This window comes from Dermacentor variabilis, chromosome 7 (genome assembly GCF_050947875.1).
Source record: "Dermacentor variabilis isolate Ectoservices chromosome 7, ASM5094787v1, whole genome shotgun sequence".
In the NCBI taxonomy this organism is placed as follows: Eukaryota; Metazoa; Arthropoda; class Arachnida; order Ixodida; family Ixodidae; genus Dermacentor; species Dermacentor variabilis.
This window is the reverse complement of record NC_134574.1, coordinates 156,548,201-156,568,387: the sequence shown is the minus strand read 5'-3', so window position 1 is coordinate 156,568,387 and position 20,187 is coordinate 156,548,201. Positions and strand designations below refer to the sequence as shown.

The following is a 20,187-nucleotide window of genomic DNA, read 5'->3' as shown; positions in this document are numbered from 1 at the left end:
ACTGTAACCATTGTGAAACACCTTGTAACAGTGTCGCTGTAAGACAATGACACTGCAGATATTACACATAACTAATAAGTAAATAAAAGGTACATATAAGCAACGAAATAGAAAGTGCACTAGTAGCAGACAAGGGAGGCATGTTAAACATCACATTAAAATGGCATAAGGCATTTGAACATAATGCTGAGAACACTTGTGGTTTACGATAATCATCAAGTGAAGCATGCAAAAAAGTGTTAGCCATGTTAGCCAATTCCACGGCCTTCAAGACCTACAATGCCATAAACTAGTGTCTCAAGGTGTACACTCCTGGCCATTTGTGCAACTGAAGTCAACGAAGTATGCTTCCATTCAAGCCAGGGTACCATCTCTTTTCCGGTTTGCACTGCACTCTTTTCATATGTTGAATACAAACCTTGGCCACCTTGGCAAGGAACAGTACCAACAGATGAGATAAAACAAAAGACAAACACAGTGCTGACTGACAAGTGGATACGTTTGCTGCCATGCTTTCCCTTTTCACACTGTCACGAGTCACCGGCAGAGCATGTGCGATAATGTGGAGCAGACGACATTGGTCAGTGAAATGGAGAATGGATACATGAGGTGAGGAAGCACGTGAAGTGTCAGAGAAAAATTGAAGGAAAAGGGGAGGAAAACCAAGGAGCGCGCATTGCTGACATGGATGAGAAGCAAGGCAGTCGCATCTCTAGCTGTGCTTTGGAGATGGGAACTAGTAGCTTGGGACCACGGACAGACGAGAGGACATCCAAGAGTTGGCCAACAACAGCTTCCAAGACCTGACTACATCGGCATGACTATGCTCTGCAACCCCAACCCAACGCCACACTGCCATAACCGGCCTTGTCCAGTGCCACAATCACCTGACCACGTCGGCCACACAATGCCTGACTAGTCCAGACTGCGTCCTGTGTAATGCAAGTCTCGTAAGGGGGCTACAACCTCGTCACTCACAATGAAGGTCTGTCTACGTCATGTTGCAACTACGCAGGCTGACATCTTGCACCACGCCTTGCCGACGTTCACTGCTACTCTGACAGTCAGAACATTCAATTCTTGGGGACTGTCACTTGGCCAGTCAGACTATAAACATTATACAGCTAATTTCTCATTTGTTTTGATTATGTATATACCTAGTTTTGTTAATCTCTTTTGTGTACAGGGTATATTTTGTGCGCACTTACTTTGCTGGTCATTTGTTTTGGGTTATATTGTGTCTTGGGAAAAATATTTAACATATTTGCATTGCGTCTCTGTCCATTCCTGGAGCGGTGAAATTCGTGACAGTTGGCAAGCCTGTCAGGATTTGTTCTTCCTGTCGTGCTCTGCCACATGAGCAAGGGTCTCGCTTATGCCACGGATGTACGGTATTGAAGCCCGTTTTTTGGGGGGTCCAGGGTGGGTGGGTACTGCGCGAGCCAGCTGGCACCCTACTGAGTCAATGAAGTACTCAGGGTATCCCCAAGCCATCAATTCCCACCGCACAAGTGAATTGTCTGCCATGTGGTCTTCTGCTGTTGTGCACACATTTTTAACCCAACGAAGGAGAGAGCAGACAACAGACCTCTTCTGCGAAGCAGGGTGCACCAATGTGTAGTTGAGGTAGCGCCCCGTGTGAGTTAGCTTCCTAAACACCTCGAATAACAGGTTTGGCCCTTCGCGTGGCACAAGGGTGTCCAAGAATGGCAGTTGACCTTCACATTCCACTTCTATGGTGAACCTAATTTTGCTTGCAATTGTTTAAGTGAGCCGTGAAGAGGTCGAGGTTTAAGTCAAGGTTAGCTCGTTTACATCGACACCTAAGGTCTTCTTCAGATATGTCGACTGTTTCAGAGTTTTGCAACAACAGAATATTCACCTCTTCACGGATCACTTAAACAGTAATGCAAGCAGCAATTAAGTTCACCATAGAAGTGGAATCTGAAGGCCAACTGTCATTCTTGGACAGCCTCGTGCAACATAAAGGGCCAAACCTGTTATTCGAGGTGTTTAGGAAGCTAACTCACACGGGGCGCTACCTCAAGTACACATTGGTGCACCCTGCTTCGCAAAATAGGTCTGTTGTCTGCTCTCTCCTTCGTTGGGTGAAAAATGTGTGCACAACAGTAGAAGACCACATGGCAGACAATTCACTTGTGCAGTGGGAATTGATGGCTTGTGGATACCCTGAGTACTCCATTGACACAGTAGGGTGCCAGCTGGCTTGCGCAGTACCCACCCACCCTGGACCCCCCGAAAAATGGGCTTCAATACCATATGTCCCCTGCATAAGCGAGACCCTTGCACGCGTTGTGGTCATATGATGTACAGGCTGTGCACGTTCCAAAACGTAAACACGAGCTCATGCATGTGAAAGACCGTTCGAAAAAGGGCAAGTTCCCAGGCGTAGTGTAGGTCCTTCGGTGTGCGAACTGTCGGTATGACTACATCGGAGAAACCGGCAACTCCAAAAAAAGAAAAACAGCACAGGAATGATGTCCAGAAACGATACTTTGCATCGAATGCCCTGGCCGAGCACTACGCAACTACGTCACAATTAGCTAGGAAAAATATCACTTGATTGTTAAGGAATGAAATCATTTTACGTGTCTTTATCTTGAATCTCTAATCATCCATGTCCATGTATGCCAAGTACCTTAATCATGTTTTGAGCTGCAGATAAGAACGCTACCTACTCTGCTGCTGGTTTCATTGTGAACAAGGCTCCCGTGGGAAGCCGAAACAAATATATTTTAAACCATTTTGGTTGCGTTTGCTTAGTCCTGACATTTCGCATGGCCCCCACGACTTCAAATTAATGAGGTTTACTGCATGTACACATGTTTGCAATTACACGCTTAATTTCTCTCAGCATGTCTGCTAGGCTACGGTTCATTTTGAGCACCGCGATTTCTCCTCCTCAGGGGCACCACATCTCGAAAATTAATCATTTCACTGTAATACATGTATTGTTACAAACATTACACAAACAAATTTGAAACAATGTCGATGATACTGTCCACAGCTTCCAATTTATGGAGGCTCAATGCCGGCTTCTCAATGAAATTGCGGTCGTTCAGGAAGCACCACCAAAGAGCCCCTGTGATGCTCCTATCCTGAGTGCCAGAACTCCCCACACTAGTTTCGCCAGTTCTTTGCAGAACAGGGAGTCCATGGCACTAGAGCAGGTGCCACTCCTCGTCAATGTATACATTTGCTAGGTGTACCTGCAATAAAAGGGCAGAGACACGTTAAGACTGCTTAGGTGTGGGAACGTGAAAGCATCTTTAGTGAACCAGATGGCTGCAATGTGACGTGCACAATATGACACACACAGTAGGCACACCTTAAAGGGACTGACAACAGATTTTTAAGGACCTAGTTCTTGGCACAACACAAAGCTCACCCTCAGTAGCGTTTACATCTGCAACGGTTACTTCCAAAAGCACATGGATATTATGGCATCACAGAAGTGTCCTTGTTTCACACCCCAGGTTCTATTCCCACCCAGTCTGCCAAACTTTCTCATTAAAGCAGCTAATCTGCTTTGTTTACAGGAACCTGAGAAATCTGACATCAAGCCTTTTTTATGCATCTTTATGGTTTGTGCAATCAGCCATTGGTTTTATGTCACTAACTGCTGGCAGCAAAAAGAAGTATGTCCAGTGGCATTAGTGTAGGGGCTCCACACAAAATTATATGGCTTACCTCTGTTTGAAAGTAATCTTTAAAGAGACTACACAAGCAATACACAACCACTTTCAGTGAGCCCAAGTTGACTTTCAGCTTTGTGAAGCGTAGAAAGTGGTACAGGTTGTACGGCATGGTGTAGCACGATAAACTGGAAAAAGAAAGGTTCTAAAGGACAGAAAAAAGGGAAAGACGGCGCCACACTCAACTGTTTATTAGACACAAAACTTGCTACATATATACCGCGCACACTCTCGACATCAGGGGAAGAAAAGAGCAAGTGTCAGGTCATCTTGTTTGCGTCAAACCGAACAATTTCTTTTTGCATCATATAACAAAACAGATGTTTGACTAACACACGCTTGACCAGTTATACGAATGTGACATGCCTCTAGCAGTTCCTGCGCAGTTTTATCGCTACTCTTATCTAGGATTCTCACCACAGAAAAACTTGGCTTACAGTACAGCAGCACGGTATACAATACGCAGAAAAATGGGCATTCATATGCGCTTTTAAATTGTTTGCATGTTCCCTCATTCAGTCTTTCACACAACGGCCAGTCTGCCCGATGTAGGTTTTCCTGTAACTTAGCGGTACATGTATCTGGTAAACCACAGCAGTGGAACACTTTTCCACGTAGCACTTTGCATGTTTGACTTCGTACATTTGCACTGCACATTCTATGATTCGGGGACATAGGCAAGACAGCGTGTTCGAGGAAGAAAACAACAGGTACCTCATACCTGTTTGCCGCCTTGAGGCTGTGGCTCACCCTGTGGTAATAAGGTGCCACTTGAGCCTTTCTTTGGGAATCGCGCTTACTTCCCTCACTCCCCTTCGGATTATTGCTGCAGCGAGGTTTCTGCCACTAGGTGATGACCGAATGAGGAAATCTGGCATTTAAAAGCTGCTGGACATGATGCTTGAAACTAGACAAAAAAGCTATGTGGAAAAGCGGTCCACGTGGTTTACCAGACACCATTAAGTTATGGGAAAACCTATGTCGGGCAGATTGGCCATTGTGTGAATGACCGAATGAGGGAACAAAAACAATTTAAAAAAGGATATGAACACCCATCTCTCTGCACATTGCAAATCGTGCTCCTGTAAGCCACGTTTTTCTGAGGTGAGAATCCCAGGTAAGAGTAGAGATAAAACCGCGCGGGAACTACTAGAGGCATATTACATTCAGATCAGTGGTCAAGCATGTGTTTTCTATATGATGTGGAAATGAAATTGTTGGGTATCACACAAACAACATGACCTGTCACTTGCTCTTTTTGCTGCCCCTGATGTCAAGAGTGTGCGCAATATATATGTAGCAAGTTTTCTGCCTAATAAACAGTTGTGAGTGTAGTGCCATCTTTCTTTCCCTTCTTTCTGTCCTTTTGTATCTTTCTTTTTGCAGTTTGTTGCACTACAACAGCATGGCATTTAGCAAAGACCAAGTCGCTCAAGAGAAAGTTACTGTGTGGTACAGGTTGTACCAGCCAATCAGAAGAGCTCTCTTAGTATCCGCCTCTGATCACCCTCTGAGCAATTAGACGGCTTGTATCTCTACAACTTTTGGCTTGTGCTGTTAGGCTATCATTACATAAACTATAAATGCAGAAGTACATATTAGCATGCTTTATGAAAAGCCAGAGTAGTACTATACTGACTGGATGTGACATAAATGGTAAGAATGTTCTGGCTGGAAACATTGTGAGTTTATCAACACTGACTGACGAGTAACTGAGAAAGTTGGTGCATGTTCATGGTTAACTTTTGCGTACAACACAAGGGACAGAAGAGAGACCACAGCGCACAAAAGCTACCAATTCAATGTTTAAATGTTTATTTTATGGGAAGGAATACAGAAAATATTTACACTGCATGTGCACTTGTACTGCACAAACGTTCTTTTAGAATGAGGGCAAATGTTGCATAACAAAGGGAATTAGAAAGCACAGAGTGATTGCTATTCTGTGTCATTTAGAGAGTGTTCCTCTTTTTCACACAATCATAATGAGAGCGGACTGACACGTCCCAGTATTTAATTGATATTCCTTACTGTTATTGTTGGCCATTCAGTTACCAGAGGTGAAAAAAACAGATGAACAATCTAAATCTGATGCATAGCACCAGTCATGTCAATGCATTGTCATGTGGCACATATGGTGCTCTCCTGGGTGCATGTGAGGCACCAGCCAGTCTGCCCAATGTACATTTGACCAAATATACAGATGATCAAAGGAATAGACTACACTACTGCTAACGTACACAAGACAAATTTGGTGGTATCTTTAACTAAGCAAGCCTCCCTAGCCTGGGTGCCTTTCTCAATTCGCTTGTAGACTGCTTGCTAGGGATACACATTTGTACACACATACATATGTATACACATGCACAACAGTCCACAAGTGAATTGAGAAAGGCGAGCAGGCAAACAAGGTTTGCTTGGTTAAAGCAAGTTTGTCTAGTGTGTGTGAGAGGCAGTGTACTGTATTCCTTTCACATGTGGTCAAATGTACACAGGGCAGACTGGCCATAGCTAAATGCGCCAAATGTGTGCCAAAGAAATCACTAGTATGCTCGTCCAACTTGACCGTGCATTGCTGTGATAGGACCTCAGGCTAAATTAAGATCGTTCATCTGTTCTCACCCACGGTGAAGAATTGACGAGAGAAATCAGTGAGGCGTACCACATAAATAAGAAGTGTTAGCCAGCCCTCATTGTCAATGCAAGAAAAGCGTCCTTTCGAGATGACAAGGGATAGAAATTATTCTGCACATATTTACTTTTCTTTTTATGCAAATACTGTTTATCGTGGTTTAATGCCTTTATATCACAACTTACATCTTCCCTCTGAAAGAACTTGTGCACAATATAAGCACATATCCAGTGACATTGTTATTTTTAATCCTTCCATGAAACAGAGAGACAGTTGTTAGCAGCAGTCATGTTGTATGGTCTCCCTTCCCTCCCTGTGCAAATTCTGTCCTGAAAAGTTACATGAACTGAATGGCAAACTCATAAGGACACTACAAATTTCACCTAGTGAACACAGCTGGTTCTCGGAAAATGCACGAATATGGTGATAGGTATGTGTCGGCATAGTGTAGCACGCTAACTTCGACACTACTGCAATACTTCAGCTGTCACACGACTACAGTGCTTAAGAGACCACAGAAGTGTAAGTGCACAACAAAAAAAGCAGGTGCATCAACCATAATTTGACTTCAGCAAACACAGGCTGTTTCGCGTGGCTAAAACACTAGCTAATATGTAGAAAGTATATGCACAGGTATACTTAGCTATAGATACTCGCCCATCCAACTTAAAAACTTATTATGAGTTGCTGTGCATATGATGCTTGCTCTAGACACTGGTGGTTACAACAAAGTACTTTTAGAATTAGATAAAATGCTTTCATCTGCCCAGTAATCGAAGTTTTATTGATAGCATTATAATTTAGACTTGCTGGTTGAAGATATTCTGACCTCAACAGCACCAAGCAGATTGAATATAAGAATGCCCACTGTGCTGACCAAATACATAGTGTGAAACAGAACAACACGAAAAGGGACCCAAAGTATTAGAAATTATTCATGACAGCTGTTGAATTAGGGCTTGTTGGTTGATTATCACTATTAAAATTACAGAAGTGCCAATCGGAATGTTCTATGTGGTGCAGTTGAAATTAAATTCATTTGATGAGCAACAACGAGCAAATGCTACAGCAAAAGCAACCAGACAATTTAGCACTATGTATGAAATAGTGTTCTTTAATGATTGAGCATCAATACACGGATCTATCAGCTAACTATGATCTATACTGTGTTTACTTAAAGTGAAAAATAATGTAACTGGACATAGACTCTTAGCTGCTACAATGCCTATTTGCATGAATGGGCATAGCTTGCCAAAATTTTTTTTTATGGGAGAGAAAATCAAGCTTACTAGAAAACACCTCAGTACAGCAGTAACGTCATCAATACTTCCTTTTGGGAGAATTGGTTCATCTCGAAACATATGGGTAACAGCACAAACAGACCACAAGAAGGCAGACACGTACACACAGTGCTGACTAACAACTGATTTTATTGGCAAGGATAGCACACCTTGTAGGGTGTCTCACATAACTTGAGCCAAGAATTTTTTTTAAAAATGAAAGGCACGTTGGAAGCGAACTGAACCGAATGCATACTATTCGCAATAGCCTATAGTAACTCCTACAATCCTTTGTTTTCCCCAAAACTCGCCAATTAATTAAATTTAATTACCCAACTCTAATTATCGGCTGAGGACCCCAAGTATGGCACACAGATTTGTAGAGCCCGTTCAGAAACCACCGATCGAGTTGTTTGCTTTACGATACGTCTCACATAGTCATTTCTTCTGAGTTGCAAAGAAAGTCCGTGAAATATGAAACAAGGCACGTGACAGAGTGCTTGCGCAGTGGTATTGTGCTCCTCTCAAGCGTGCCTTCGGTGAACAAGGTCGGCTCCCGTCGGATGATGGCGAAAATGCATGCTGCAGGCGGAGCGGTGCCAATGAGATAAAGAATGCCCTGCCACTTTCTCGTCACCAGTCACGATGCAGCCAACCTTGTTCACCGAACGCACGCTTCAGAGCAGCACAATACCACTATGCTCCATCACGTGGCCTTCTTCATATTTCATGGGCTTTCTTTGCAACCAGGAAAAAAGGACTACATGAGACATTTAGTAAAGGAAAGAACTCGATCAGTGGTTTCTGAAGGTGCTCTACAAATCTGCGTATCATACTTGGGGTCCTCAGCCAATAACTAAAAGTTCTGTAATTAAACTTATTTAATTTGCAAGTTATGGGGAAAACAAAAAATTGTCTGAGTTACTATAGGCTATTGCGAATAGTATGGGTTTCGTTCAATTCCCTTCACATGTGCCTTTCATTTTTAAATTCTTGGCTCACGTTATGTGGGACACCCTGTATATGCCAGAGTGAAGCAAGGGAAATGAAAGGGAAAATCATGTCAAGGGTGACAGCGTGCCAAGTTCACAAGCGCAATGAAGCCAACCAAACACAACAAAGCACAAACAATTATTTTTCTTTTCCTTTGCAATCTGGAGCCCCGATAGCCGCACCCAGAAGATCAGATTCAGCATCAAAGAGAGCAAAGTGAGGGGTGCTAAAACAGTTGCTACCGAATTTTCTAATGATGAAGGTTTTTAAACTGATGTGCGCAGTCTTGTCACTGCTCTTTCCTAGAATCGTCGTGACTTTCATCTGGGCCCCACAATCCGTATACTTGCTAACGTGCGCAACTAAATGTGCATATTTCTCATCTAGTGTTTTTTTTTTTCAGTTTTTGAGGGTGTTCCCCTGAATGGTCATTGATACAGCGAGTAATTTCACGGACAGAAAACATCCCACATGACATGGGGATGCAATACACCACTCCAGTGGAACATTTTACTAACGGCGGTTGGTGCTTCTTCTGGCATCCACGTTTTCTGGCATTACATATACGTTGACACAACTTTCCCAGCTCCTTTCGGGCATAGAAACAAATTGGCACACCGTGCCTACTTGCCACCTTAAGATTGTGGGAAAGTTTGTGGATGTAAGGGACCACCTCTGTCTTAGGTGCCTTCAGTTGATCCTCAACCATTGCACTTCCACATCCACACTTGAACTTTTCAAGGAGGACTTCTGAAATGGCAGTCAAGACCGAGATGGGGAACCCTGCAGCTAAAAGACGGCTTACCTGATTATGAAAACTGAGCTTAATCTGATGTGGGCACGATTTTTGGAGAGCCTATTCCATACGCAACACCTGTATACTTCTCTTAATTGTCTTGGAGTGTGCCGAGTGAAAGGGCAGCAATTCCTTAGCCCGTGGGTTGGAGGCCCAGCCAACATGTCCATCACTGAACGTAATCGTTACATATAAAAACTAAAATTGAAAGGTTCGGAAGTTCAAGGGTGAAAGCCAACTCACGTCTATGTTTGCTAAATATAGATAAAACTTTGCCTACTGTAGAGGGTAGGTGAAGGTGGGCTGCTGTTTATAAAAGCACCAAATAAGTGTCAACATGCCCAAAAATTTATAAAACTGGCCCCCCATTAAACACTTGTTCCAGTGTGTTGTCCACCTTTACCTGAAAAATGTCACAAAGATTAGGGGCTACGCAAGACCCTATGCAGATGCCATCGCACTGCAAAAACAGCTGCTTGCCAAATACAATAAAAGTCGAGTTCAAATAAAACTGCAATAAAGATAGAAAATTATGAACGGCCAAACCAACGGTGTTCTGGAAGGATACGTCGCCGTTATCTTCTATGCACTCTTTGACACATGCTAGCAGTTGATTCTGTGGAACAGAATTAAACAGCTCCTGCACGTCTTCCGAAAAACCGAAACCAACATGATCATTTCGCTCTAAAAACTGTACTACTGCGACTGATTTCTTTAAAAGTAATGGGTCGTTTAAAGCTAGCGCCTTGAGCTTCTTTAGCAAAAACTGGCTAACACTTCTGCCACAATCCCTGTTCACTAACAATAGTGCTTAACGGAACTTTGGGCTTATGTGTCTTGGCTGTGAAAACCCCCCTCAAACTGTTCCCTCTGCTGTTAGATATGTCCCTGGCAAACTTTCCAAGGTATAATTGCTTACAAAACTCAACGAACTTAATTTTTCCTCGCACTTCACTTTTCTCTCCAGGGACACAGTTCTTATTAGCCGCTACCAAACATTTTTAATTGTAAATTCCCTTGGGTAACGTATGTGATTCCGTCTGGTCCTGGTGCCGACGTGACCCATCTTGGCATCGAATCATGACGTCTTCTTCTATCTTATTATAATATGACGTTGGAGACAGGAAATGTTCCAGATTCTTGGAAATGCAGTTGCGTTGTAGGCCTGCTTAAGCCGGGGAAATACTCTAACGAGCTCTCCTCCTGCAGACCGATCACCTTAGCCAGTTGCGTCGACAAAGTAATGGAAAGAATGGTCTTGTCAAGGCTGGAATGGTTTCTAGAGAAAAATAATTGCTTTCCCGATTTTATGCATGGATTTAGAAGAGGCCGTTCTTCCATTGACGGTGTTATTGACTTGGTATCCACTGTTGAACAAGAAAGAAGTCGCCGTCGGTTAGTTGGAGCTGTTTTTCTGGATATTAAGGGTGCATACGACAATGTACTCCATTATGCAATCCTTGATGCACTGGAAGATTTAGACGTCGGTGGCCGGCTATATGCATGGATTGTTAGCTACCTCAGTGGCCGCACGGTGTATATGTCGACAAGTGATGGCGACACCGGACAGTACCATATACATTGAGGTGTTCCACAAGGAGGAGTTCTCAGTGCAACTCTTTTCAATGTTGCATTGATTGGCCTTGCATCCGAACTTCCTAGCACGGTGAAGATTAGCGCATATGCGGACGACATATGCATATGGACATCTGGAGCCACCTGTCCCCAAATGCGTGCTAGGCTTCAACGTGCAGTGACAATCACAGCTAAGTATCTGCGGCGTCAAGGCGAAAACAAATGACCAGGTATCCGATAATCATTAACGGAGTAGCGATACCAACGGTTACGCACCACAGATTCCTTGGTGTAGTCATAGACCGGGGATTATCTTGGTCAAGACACGTCGCCGCACTGAAGTCAAAGCTGAAGAGTTTTGTTCACATCCTTCGCGTCGTTGCAGGAACAAGATGGGGCCCCTCGGAGTCATCGTTACTCCAATTGTACCAAGCACTATTCGTAGGGTATATACGGTACAGCATTCCGGCGCTCTCAGGCATGAGACTTAGCTGTGTGCGTGCGCTGGAGAGCATTCAAGCTCAAGCATTGCACACATGTTTAGGCCTCCCACGATGCACGTCAACCAATGGAACAATAGCGGAAGCTCTTAGTTGTCATATTGGGGTATACTTGCTCTGCGAGCCTCTTCGAATGTACCTTCGCGTGTTGACCCGACACAGGCACCATCCTCTGTCATCGCTCCCTGCCACCCACCCAGGTTCCAGCTTTTCAAGGACTATATCGCGCCATCAACGCGTTTTGCAATCGAGATTTTCTCCCGCCTGTATTCCAAGAATACCCCCGTGGGTTCTGCCTAAACCTGTCGTTACATTGCAGATACCTGGAATTACTAAAAAGTCATATCCGTTGCATCTATTGGCCTCAGGCAACTCACTCTGTGGCACATTTCTACAAAGTACGGAGATACTGCACACGTGTATACCGATGACTCGGTCACACCATATGCCTCCACTGCAGCCTTCGTCATTCCACATATGATCATTGCTCGGCGGTTTAAACTAGGCCATAGCTCAACATCAACTGCCGCAGAACTTGTTTCTATCCGGGAGGCACTTAGATTTCTCTCTGAGGAGCCTCCTCACGCATGGACAATATTCTGCGATTGCAAGCCAGCTCTTCAAACGATTGACTGTGTCCTCAGACGGGGCCCGTATTATTCCATGGCTATAGAAATTGCAGAACGGCTCGACCACGCAACTAGATATGGCCACAATGTCACCTTTCACTGGATACCCTCACACTGTGGCCTGATCAGGAACATACAGGCAGAAGCTGAAGCGAAAACTGCTTTAGATAATGCTTGTGAAGTACGCATTCCGTTCTCACGTACAGACACAAACGTCCTACTTCGTCGCGTAAACCGCAACTCTACGTTAGAACACTGGACCTAACCAGATCGACGACACAAGCGGTTACACAAATGGGACCAAGAAATGAAATTTCGTATGCCTCACAAGCTCAAAAGAAGCCACACGAGCACGGTGCACCGGATTCGCCTTGGTGTCGCATTCACCAACAGTTATAGACATATGATAGGTGCCAGTGATACTAGACCAAACTGTGAATGCTGTGAGGTGCCAGAAACGCTTGAACATATATTTTGTGTGTGTCCCACCTACGCGCAAGAACGACAGCAACTTGCCTCTTCCATTGCAAAGATCCATGAGAGACCGCTATCAGACGAGTTTCTTTTAGGTCCTTGGCCTAATGCAAACAGCGCAGCCCTGGTAACAAGAGCCGCTGTAGCTTTTCTCCAAGCCACTGGGCTGGACGCACGGCTTTAGAGAGGCCACAACTCTGAATTTGTATATACGCATCTCTTCCTTATACCATCATCATTCATCGGCCCTTTCCCTCCCCGTCCCTCTTCCCCAGTGTAGAGTAGCAGGCCAGAGCAAGTTATAGCTCAGGCCGACCTCTCTGCCTTTCTGTAAATAAATTTCTCTCTCTAACTTGGGTAATACGACGAGCCCACTCTCTTTGTCAGCTTGCGTAAGCATCAGGTTGTTGCTCTTAAAAAAAGATATGTCATTCAACAATCTCCTATGGTGCGAGTCCGGGGTTTTTGGAGCAAGCTTTAGCAGGCAGTCAACACCTTTGAGAAGGCGGTGGTCCCGATTATCATCTTTTCCTGAGTGGCCACTTTCCAATTTAATGCAGTGAGATCATGTGCAGGAACATCAGCTTGGACCCCAAATTTGGATCCTTTCTGCAGATGATGCATAATCTTCCCTGGTATGTGGACGTCCCCCATGACGACATTGCTTCCATCTTGCGTCATTTTCCTCCTGAACACCGGAGCAACTCATTCAAGATGCAAGCATCTTAATCGCAAGCCAATCAGGATGGTCCTTAAAACACAGAAGATGGAACCAGTCTTGTAAAAGCTGGACTTGTTGTCACAGTTCTGAGTGACTTATTCTGCAAAATCTTTTCACATGCCCCCACACTGGTTTCACAAGGCTGAAGAGGGTACTTACTTCATTAGGGACGAGTCCTTTCCGGATGCAAAAGGTGAAGTGTCTTTCCTTCCTCTTGCAAGGTTGTAAGGCACCTTCCTTTTCCACCATCAACCTTCTACTCAGTCACATCGCCCATGCAACATGCTAGTCAAGACAGTTCGCCTTTTCTATCCGGAAATGACTCGTCCATAACGAAGTAAGTGCCCTCTTCGGCCCTGTGAAACCAGCGTGGGGGCACGTGAAATGACTTTGCAGAATAAGTCGCTCAGGACAGGTTGCACCTTCTATGATTTAAGGACCATCCTGACCGGCTTGTGATTAAGAAGCTCGCATCTTTGAAGCGCCTAGTGGCACAGCTCATGGAGTGCAGGTGGAGGTGCATCTTGAATATGTTGCTCTGTTGTACAGGAGACAAGAAAATGACGCAAGATGGAAGCAATGTCAGCGTCATGGGGGACATCCATATACCAGAGAAGATTATGCAACATCTGCAGAAAGGATCCAAATTTGGGGTCCAAGCTGATGTTCCTGTGCATGATATCACTGCAATGAATCGAAAAGTGGCCACTCAGGAAAAGATGATAATCGGGACAGCTGCCTTCTTGAAGGTATTGACTGGCTGCAAAAGTTTGCTCCGAAAACCCCGGACTGGTACTGTACTAGATTGTTGAATGACATCTCTTTCTTTAAGAGTAACAACCTGATGCTTATGCAAGCTGACAAACAGGGTGGGTTCATTATTTTACCCAAGGGAACTTACAATGAAAAAGGTTTGGTAGCGGCTAATAAGAACTTTGACCCTGGAGAGAAAAGTGAAGTGCAAGTAAAAACCAAGTTCGTTGAGTTTTGCAAGCAATTAGACCTCGAAAAGTTTGCCAGGGACATATCTAACAGCAGAGGGAACAGTTTGAGGGGGTTTTTCACAGCCAAGACACATAAGCCCGAAGTTCCGTTTAGCACTATTGTTAGTGAAGAGGGATCGTGGCAGAAGTGTGTTAGCCAGTTTTTGCTAAGAAGCTGAAGACGCTAGCTTTGAACGACCCATTTCTTCTAAAGCAATCAGTCGCAGTAGTAGATTTTAGAGGGAAACGATCATGTTGGTTTCGGTTTTTCAGCAGACGTGCAGGACTTGTTTCATTCTGTTCCGCAGAATCAACTGCTAGCGTGTATCAAAGACTGCATTGAAAATAATGGCGACGTATCCTTCCAGAACACTGTCGGTTTGTCCGTTCATAACTTTCTATCATTACTGCAGTTTCATTTGAACTCTACTTCTATTGTGGTAATAGTTCTGCGGAAACCCGCAAGGTGGAGATAAATAATTATGGGAAAATGAGACATCCACTCAATCGTAGCAATTAATTGCTACGATTGACATCTGCTACCCTACTACCTGCTAGCCACCGGGTTAGCTCAGCTGGTAGAGTGGCTGCCCTGGAAAGGCAGTGGTCCTGGGTTCTAGTCCCGGACTAGGACGAATTTTTCTTCAACTGCAAGGCTTTTCTTTAAGGAACCCGCATGGGTTTCCTTTGTAGCAATTGCTATGATTTGGTGGATACCTCATTTTCCCTAAATTAATTACATTTATTGTATTTGACGAGTAGTCATTTCTGTAGCGCGATGGCATCTGCATAGGCTCTTGCGTAGCCCCTATTCTTTCTGACATTTTTCTGGCCAAGGTGGAAAATGCACTGGAACAGATGTTTAATGGATCCCGGTTTTAAAATTTTTGAGGTATGTTGATAATGTTTTAGTGCTTTTAAAAAAGCAGCCTACCTTCCCCTACCCCTCTACATTAGGCAAAATATTTTCCATTTTTAGCAAACATATACATGGGTTGCGTTTCACCCATGAACTCCCGGACCTTTCAAGTTTACAGTTTTTAGACCTAGAAATCATGTTCTGTGATGGACATGTTTGCTGGGGCTACTACCGACGAGCTAAGAAGTTGCTGCCCTTTGACTCGGCACACTCCAAGACAATTAAGAGAGGTATAGCGGTGTTGTGTATGGCATCAGCTCTCCAAAAATCGTGCCCACATCTAATTAAGCCCACGTTTAATAATCAGGCAAGCCGCCTTTGGCTGCAGGTTCCCCATCTTGGTCTTGACTGCCGTTTCTGAAATCCTACTTCCAAAATTCAAGTGAGGATCAGGAAGTACAATGGCTGAGGATCAATGGAAGGCACGTAAGACAGAGGTGGTCCCTTACATCCATAAATTTTCCCACAATCTTAAGAAGGTGGCAAGTAGGCACGGCGTGTCAATTTGTTGCTCTGCCCCAATTAAGCTGGGAAAGTTGTGTCCACATATCTGTAACGCCAGAAAACATGGATGCCAGAAGGACCACCAACCGCTGTTAGTAAAATGTTCCACTGGAGTGGTGTATTGCATCCCCATGTCATGTGGGATGGTTTACGTCGGCGAAACTGGTCGCTGTGTCAATGACCGTTTAGGGGAACACGCTCAAAAAGTGAAAAAAAAAAAGAAACTAGATGATAAATATGCACATTTAGTTGCGAACGTTAGCAAGTATACTGATTGGGTGGCCTGGTTGAAAGAGACGATTCTAGGGAAGGGCAGTGACACGACCGCACGCATCAGTTTAGAAGCCTACTACATTAGAAAATTTGGTAGCAGGTGCTTTAGCACCCCTTCCCTTGCTCTCTGTGATGCTGAATTTGATCTTCTGCATGTGGCTACCGGGGCTTCAGACGGCAAAGAAAAATAATTGTTTGCATATTGTTGCGCTTGGTTGGCTGTATTGTGCTTGCGTGGTTAGCACGCTATAACCCTTGACGTGTTTTCCCCTTCATTTCCTTTGCTTCACTGGCATATATAAGGTGTACCATCCTTGTCAATAAAACCAGTTGTTAGCCAGCACTGTGTGTATGTGTCCCCATTCTTCTGATCACGTTTGTGCTGTTACCCATCTGTTACAGCAGTAACTGCAGCACAGTGAATAATGACCGTCATGTATCATTTCAGAAAGTTCAGGCTCATCAAATGTGTATTTGCCAGTGGCAGTTATTCTGGCAACAAGAGATAAATAATTGCAAATATGAATGTTAAACAATGGTAAGCATGCCATGTGCTTAGACATGCAACATAGTTGTCCCACTACACTTTGAATTCTTATGTGCACGGAAACTGCAGAAGCGTGTAGAATAAACAGAAAAGAAGATGGAAATAAAAGCTGCAGCAGTTTCAAAACAATAAAGCCAAAATAAAAAAGTGAGAAATACACCATGTACTAAGCAAAAATAATAACTTTTACGCTTTTAGCACACAAAAAGGGACGAGAGACAGAGGTACGACACGGACACAGCGCTAACTTCCAGCAATTGTTTTATTCTACAAAGCGGTACACATATTTATGGGTAACAGACAACAGCATAAGCATGCACATATGCACTGGTTTCTAATCAAATGAGACAGCAACGAGACGTGTAATGGAAAGTTAAGATGATATCGAAGATGAAAAAGCGACCATGCATAGCCAAAAAATTTTTGTAATTGCAAGATTAAAATGCCATCTCCATCAAGCCACCCTCTGTGACACGTTCAAAAAATCAAATTATTTTTTTGAAAGATCGATTGAAGGTGCGCTAACACGAGCGTTCCCCAAACTAGCGATCTTCGCCGCTTCAATAATCTGTGTTAGCATGCCTTCAATATATCTTTCAAAAAAAGAATTCGATTTTTTAAATGTCACAGAGGGTGGCTTGACGGAGATGGCATTTTAATCTTGCAATTACACAAAATTTTTTGGCTATGCATGGTCGCTTTTTCATCTTCGATATCTTAACTTTCCATTACACATGTCTCGTTGCTGTCTCATTTGATTAGAAACCAGTACATATGCGCATGCGTACGCTGTTGTCTGTTACCTATATATATGTGTACCGCTTCGTAGAATAAAACAATTGCTGGAAGTTAGCGCTGTGTCCGCATCGTACCTTTGTCTCTCACCCCTTTCTGTGCGCCAAAAACCTAAAAGTTATGGAATGCCAACATGCCCAAACCTACGCTCTTTCAAAAATAATAAAGGGAAAATCTTACAGAATTTGTCAGCTGTTGACAAATTTGATTTCACCCTACCATTTGCTAGCCGCCTGGTTAGCTCAGATGGTAGAGTGGCTGCCCTGGAAAGGCAGTGGTCCCGGGTTCGAGTCCCGGACCATGACGAATTTTTCTTGAACTTCGAGGCTTTTCTTTCGAGGAACCTGTACGGGTTTCTTTTGTAGCAATTGCAATGAATGGGTGGATGTCTGATTTTCCCTTTATTAATTACTTCTCTCCACCTTGCGGGTTTCCGCAAGAACTATTCTGTCAAACAAAAATGAAATTTAAATTGCAGCCAAGCAATTGATGCAAGAAAAAAGACTTAACATCAGAACATGTTAGATCTAGTTTTATATAGAAAACAATAACAGCTATGAACCCAAATAAGCAGCAAGTTGCAAAAATACTTAGCCTACTTAGTAAGCTGTGTTGAGTAATATGTTGATAAACTTATTCACGAATGATACTGAGGTCCTACTCTTTGGAACACATACACATCATACATACCTGAACCAAGCAATCAGATTACACACTGCGCTATGGCAGTCATTCAAGGTTTCCCTGCATTTCTGCTGGCTCCTCCATTATGTGGACACTGGTGTGGGTTACGGCCTCGCCACTACAAAATAAGTTCGGAAAGTTCGCAGTTAATTTATAGCAGTGGCACATTAACGGTGTCACAGTGTGAACACATGCAAGGAGCATTTAAAAATAGTCACGAAAATAATGTTTGCATTAATGAAGGGTGGCCACAGAGGGACCCCTTCATCACCGTAAAATTTTTAACACACACACAGCAGCAACACATTACAAAGAATCTTTGTTTACATACCAATTCAATTTTTTCATGACTTAGTTTAAGCAACTGTCTCGTGTCATGTTTAGTTATGCATAAGTTATGTCAACACATCTTGTCTTAAAAATTTTTAGTAATCTGTACCTGTTGCAAGCTTTGACTGCTTACGTTTTTTTTTTTTCTAAAACTGCTCGTAAATTCAGAACCGCGTAAGCACAGATTATTTACAACGTAGAAGCATTTATACGCGAGGAAACGTCATTGCAGTAAGAATCTGTTAAAATGCAGATGAGCGTTGTTATGCAACTTAAGCAGAAAAGCGGGAGCTCACGCACAGGCGCACATGATGAACACGATTATTTCCGAACGTAATATTTCTCAACGGAAGAAAACGCTTATAATGATTTTCAATTTCGCATTAAGACAATAAATTTGCCTAGCTAAATTCTGACAACCAGCGCTCAGCAAGCATCAGCACGGGTTCCACTGTTGCCGTGGCAGTTCTATTGGTTCTATTCTACGCTCGTGCACTCTGTGCACACACGAGAAGCACGCACAATACACGTGTAGTTAGCAAGCACGATTACTTACCTTTTGAATGGTACGACGCGGTCGAAAAGCGCTCTCCAAGTTGCTGGTGCTGCGTCGACTCCCAGCCTACACGCCGTTACGCAGTGGACGAGCTGAGGCACGCTAATAATACACATTATTTCTTTGCGACGTCCAGCGAACTTCCCACAACCAGACACAAAAGAGAACGCACTCCAGGGCATGAAAATCGTTGGTCCCCATTTGCCTGGCACGCCACGCATATGGCGAGTTTCAGAGAGACACAAGCTATCTTCTGGCACTTCTGTGTTCGCGAACTAAGTCACATTTCGTTACACCAAACACAAAACCACACGATTAGACAAACACGCCACAACGGCTCGCGCAACCGCCCGGCGACCGGCAGTTGCAAAATAGAGAGCAGACTAGACGAATGAATGCTATGAGCGTCTCCTTTGAAACAGGGTGGTGGGTCGCGCCACCAACCGATCGCATGGGGCGAGCGTCATCTGTAGACCTTTGCGGTTGTGTGGCCCCCGTGATGCCTTAATATTAACCAGTACCCACTCATTTTGTGCCGTATTGCGCCCAACTACGTATAGTTGCGAGACAAAAAAAAACGAACATTGAAGCGTCTATATTGCACGCTATACTTTACTGTAGAAAAAAATTTTAGGGCGTATTTTCGATTTTGAACAACATCTGCCGTATGCAGCCAGCAAAAGTATGGCCTCCGAGATCCGCACTTCAAGTCAGCTGTATTGAAGTTTTTTCATGACGTTATGAGCTCCTGCCCGTGCTACGTGCGTTGTCACTTCGTTTTAAATAACTTTCTGCTGTCGTCAACATCAACTGTAGCCTCAGGAATTGTTGACACGGTATCAGGTGTACGCTTGTGCAGCATGCGATGTTTCCGTGCGTGTTGTAGCTGTTTCAGTCGGAAAGCATCAAATCTACCAGGGTTCATCACTCGTGTAGCGCAGGTTACACCGGTGTCGTCCGCATTTGCTTTCGTGCCGGTGTGTTCAATGTGCGCGGGTTGCGCGCTTGTCGCTCGTGCCTTCTGTGTTTATCGTGCGACTCACGAACATTCCTCAGAAAAAAACACATATCTCTGCAGCGTACATGTGTCCTACGTGGTGTGTACTAGAAATGTGCGGTGGTGTACGATGTTTTTGCAGCCAAGTGGCTGCAGTGCGTTCCAGCGAATAAACGCGATTACGTAGTGTTTCCTGGTTATCTTTGTGATTTACCTGCATCTGCGATAGAACCCACGAGGCGTTTGCATGACCTTGCATTGTGATTGTGGAATTTTGTGTTTT

At 43.9% G+C, this 20,187-nt stretch overlaps 1 protein-coding gene, 1 long non-coding RNA gene and 1 other non-coding gene across 4 annotated transcripts in view; 2 read left to right on the top strand and 1 right to left on the bottom strand.

The window, feature by feature from the left end:
• The window catches only part of Cph (BCL11 transcription factor chronophage), a 662,450-nt gene that overhangs the window by 219,845 nt on the left and 422,418 nt on the right, over positions 1-20,187 (top strand). The gene's annotated exons all lie outside the window — the stretch shown is intronic.
• LOC142587228 (uncharacterized) lies at positions 2,291-19,255 on the bottom strand. The gene is made up of 3 exons (XR_012829405.1): positions 18,908-19,255; positions 18,028-18,139; positions 2,291-3,230 (listed from the first exon to the last, which is right to left on the bottom strand). It is a non-coding gene; the product is annotated as an uncharacterized LOC142587228 (long non-coding RNA).
• On the top strand, positions 17,569-17,643 carry TRNAS-GGA (transfer RNA serine (anticodon GGA)). Its single transcript has one exon. It is a non-coding gene; the product is annotated as a tRNA-Ser (tRNA).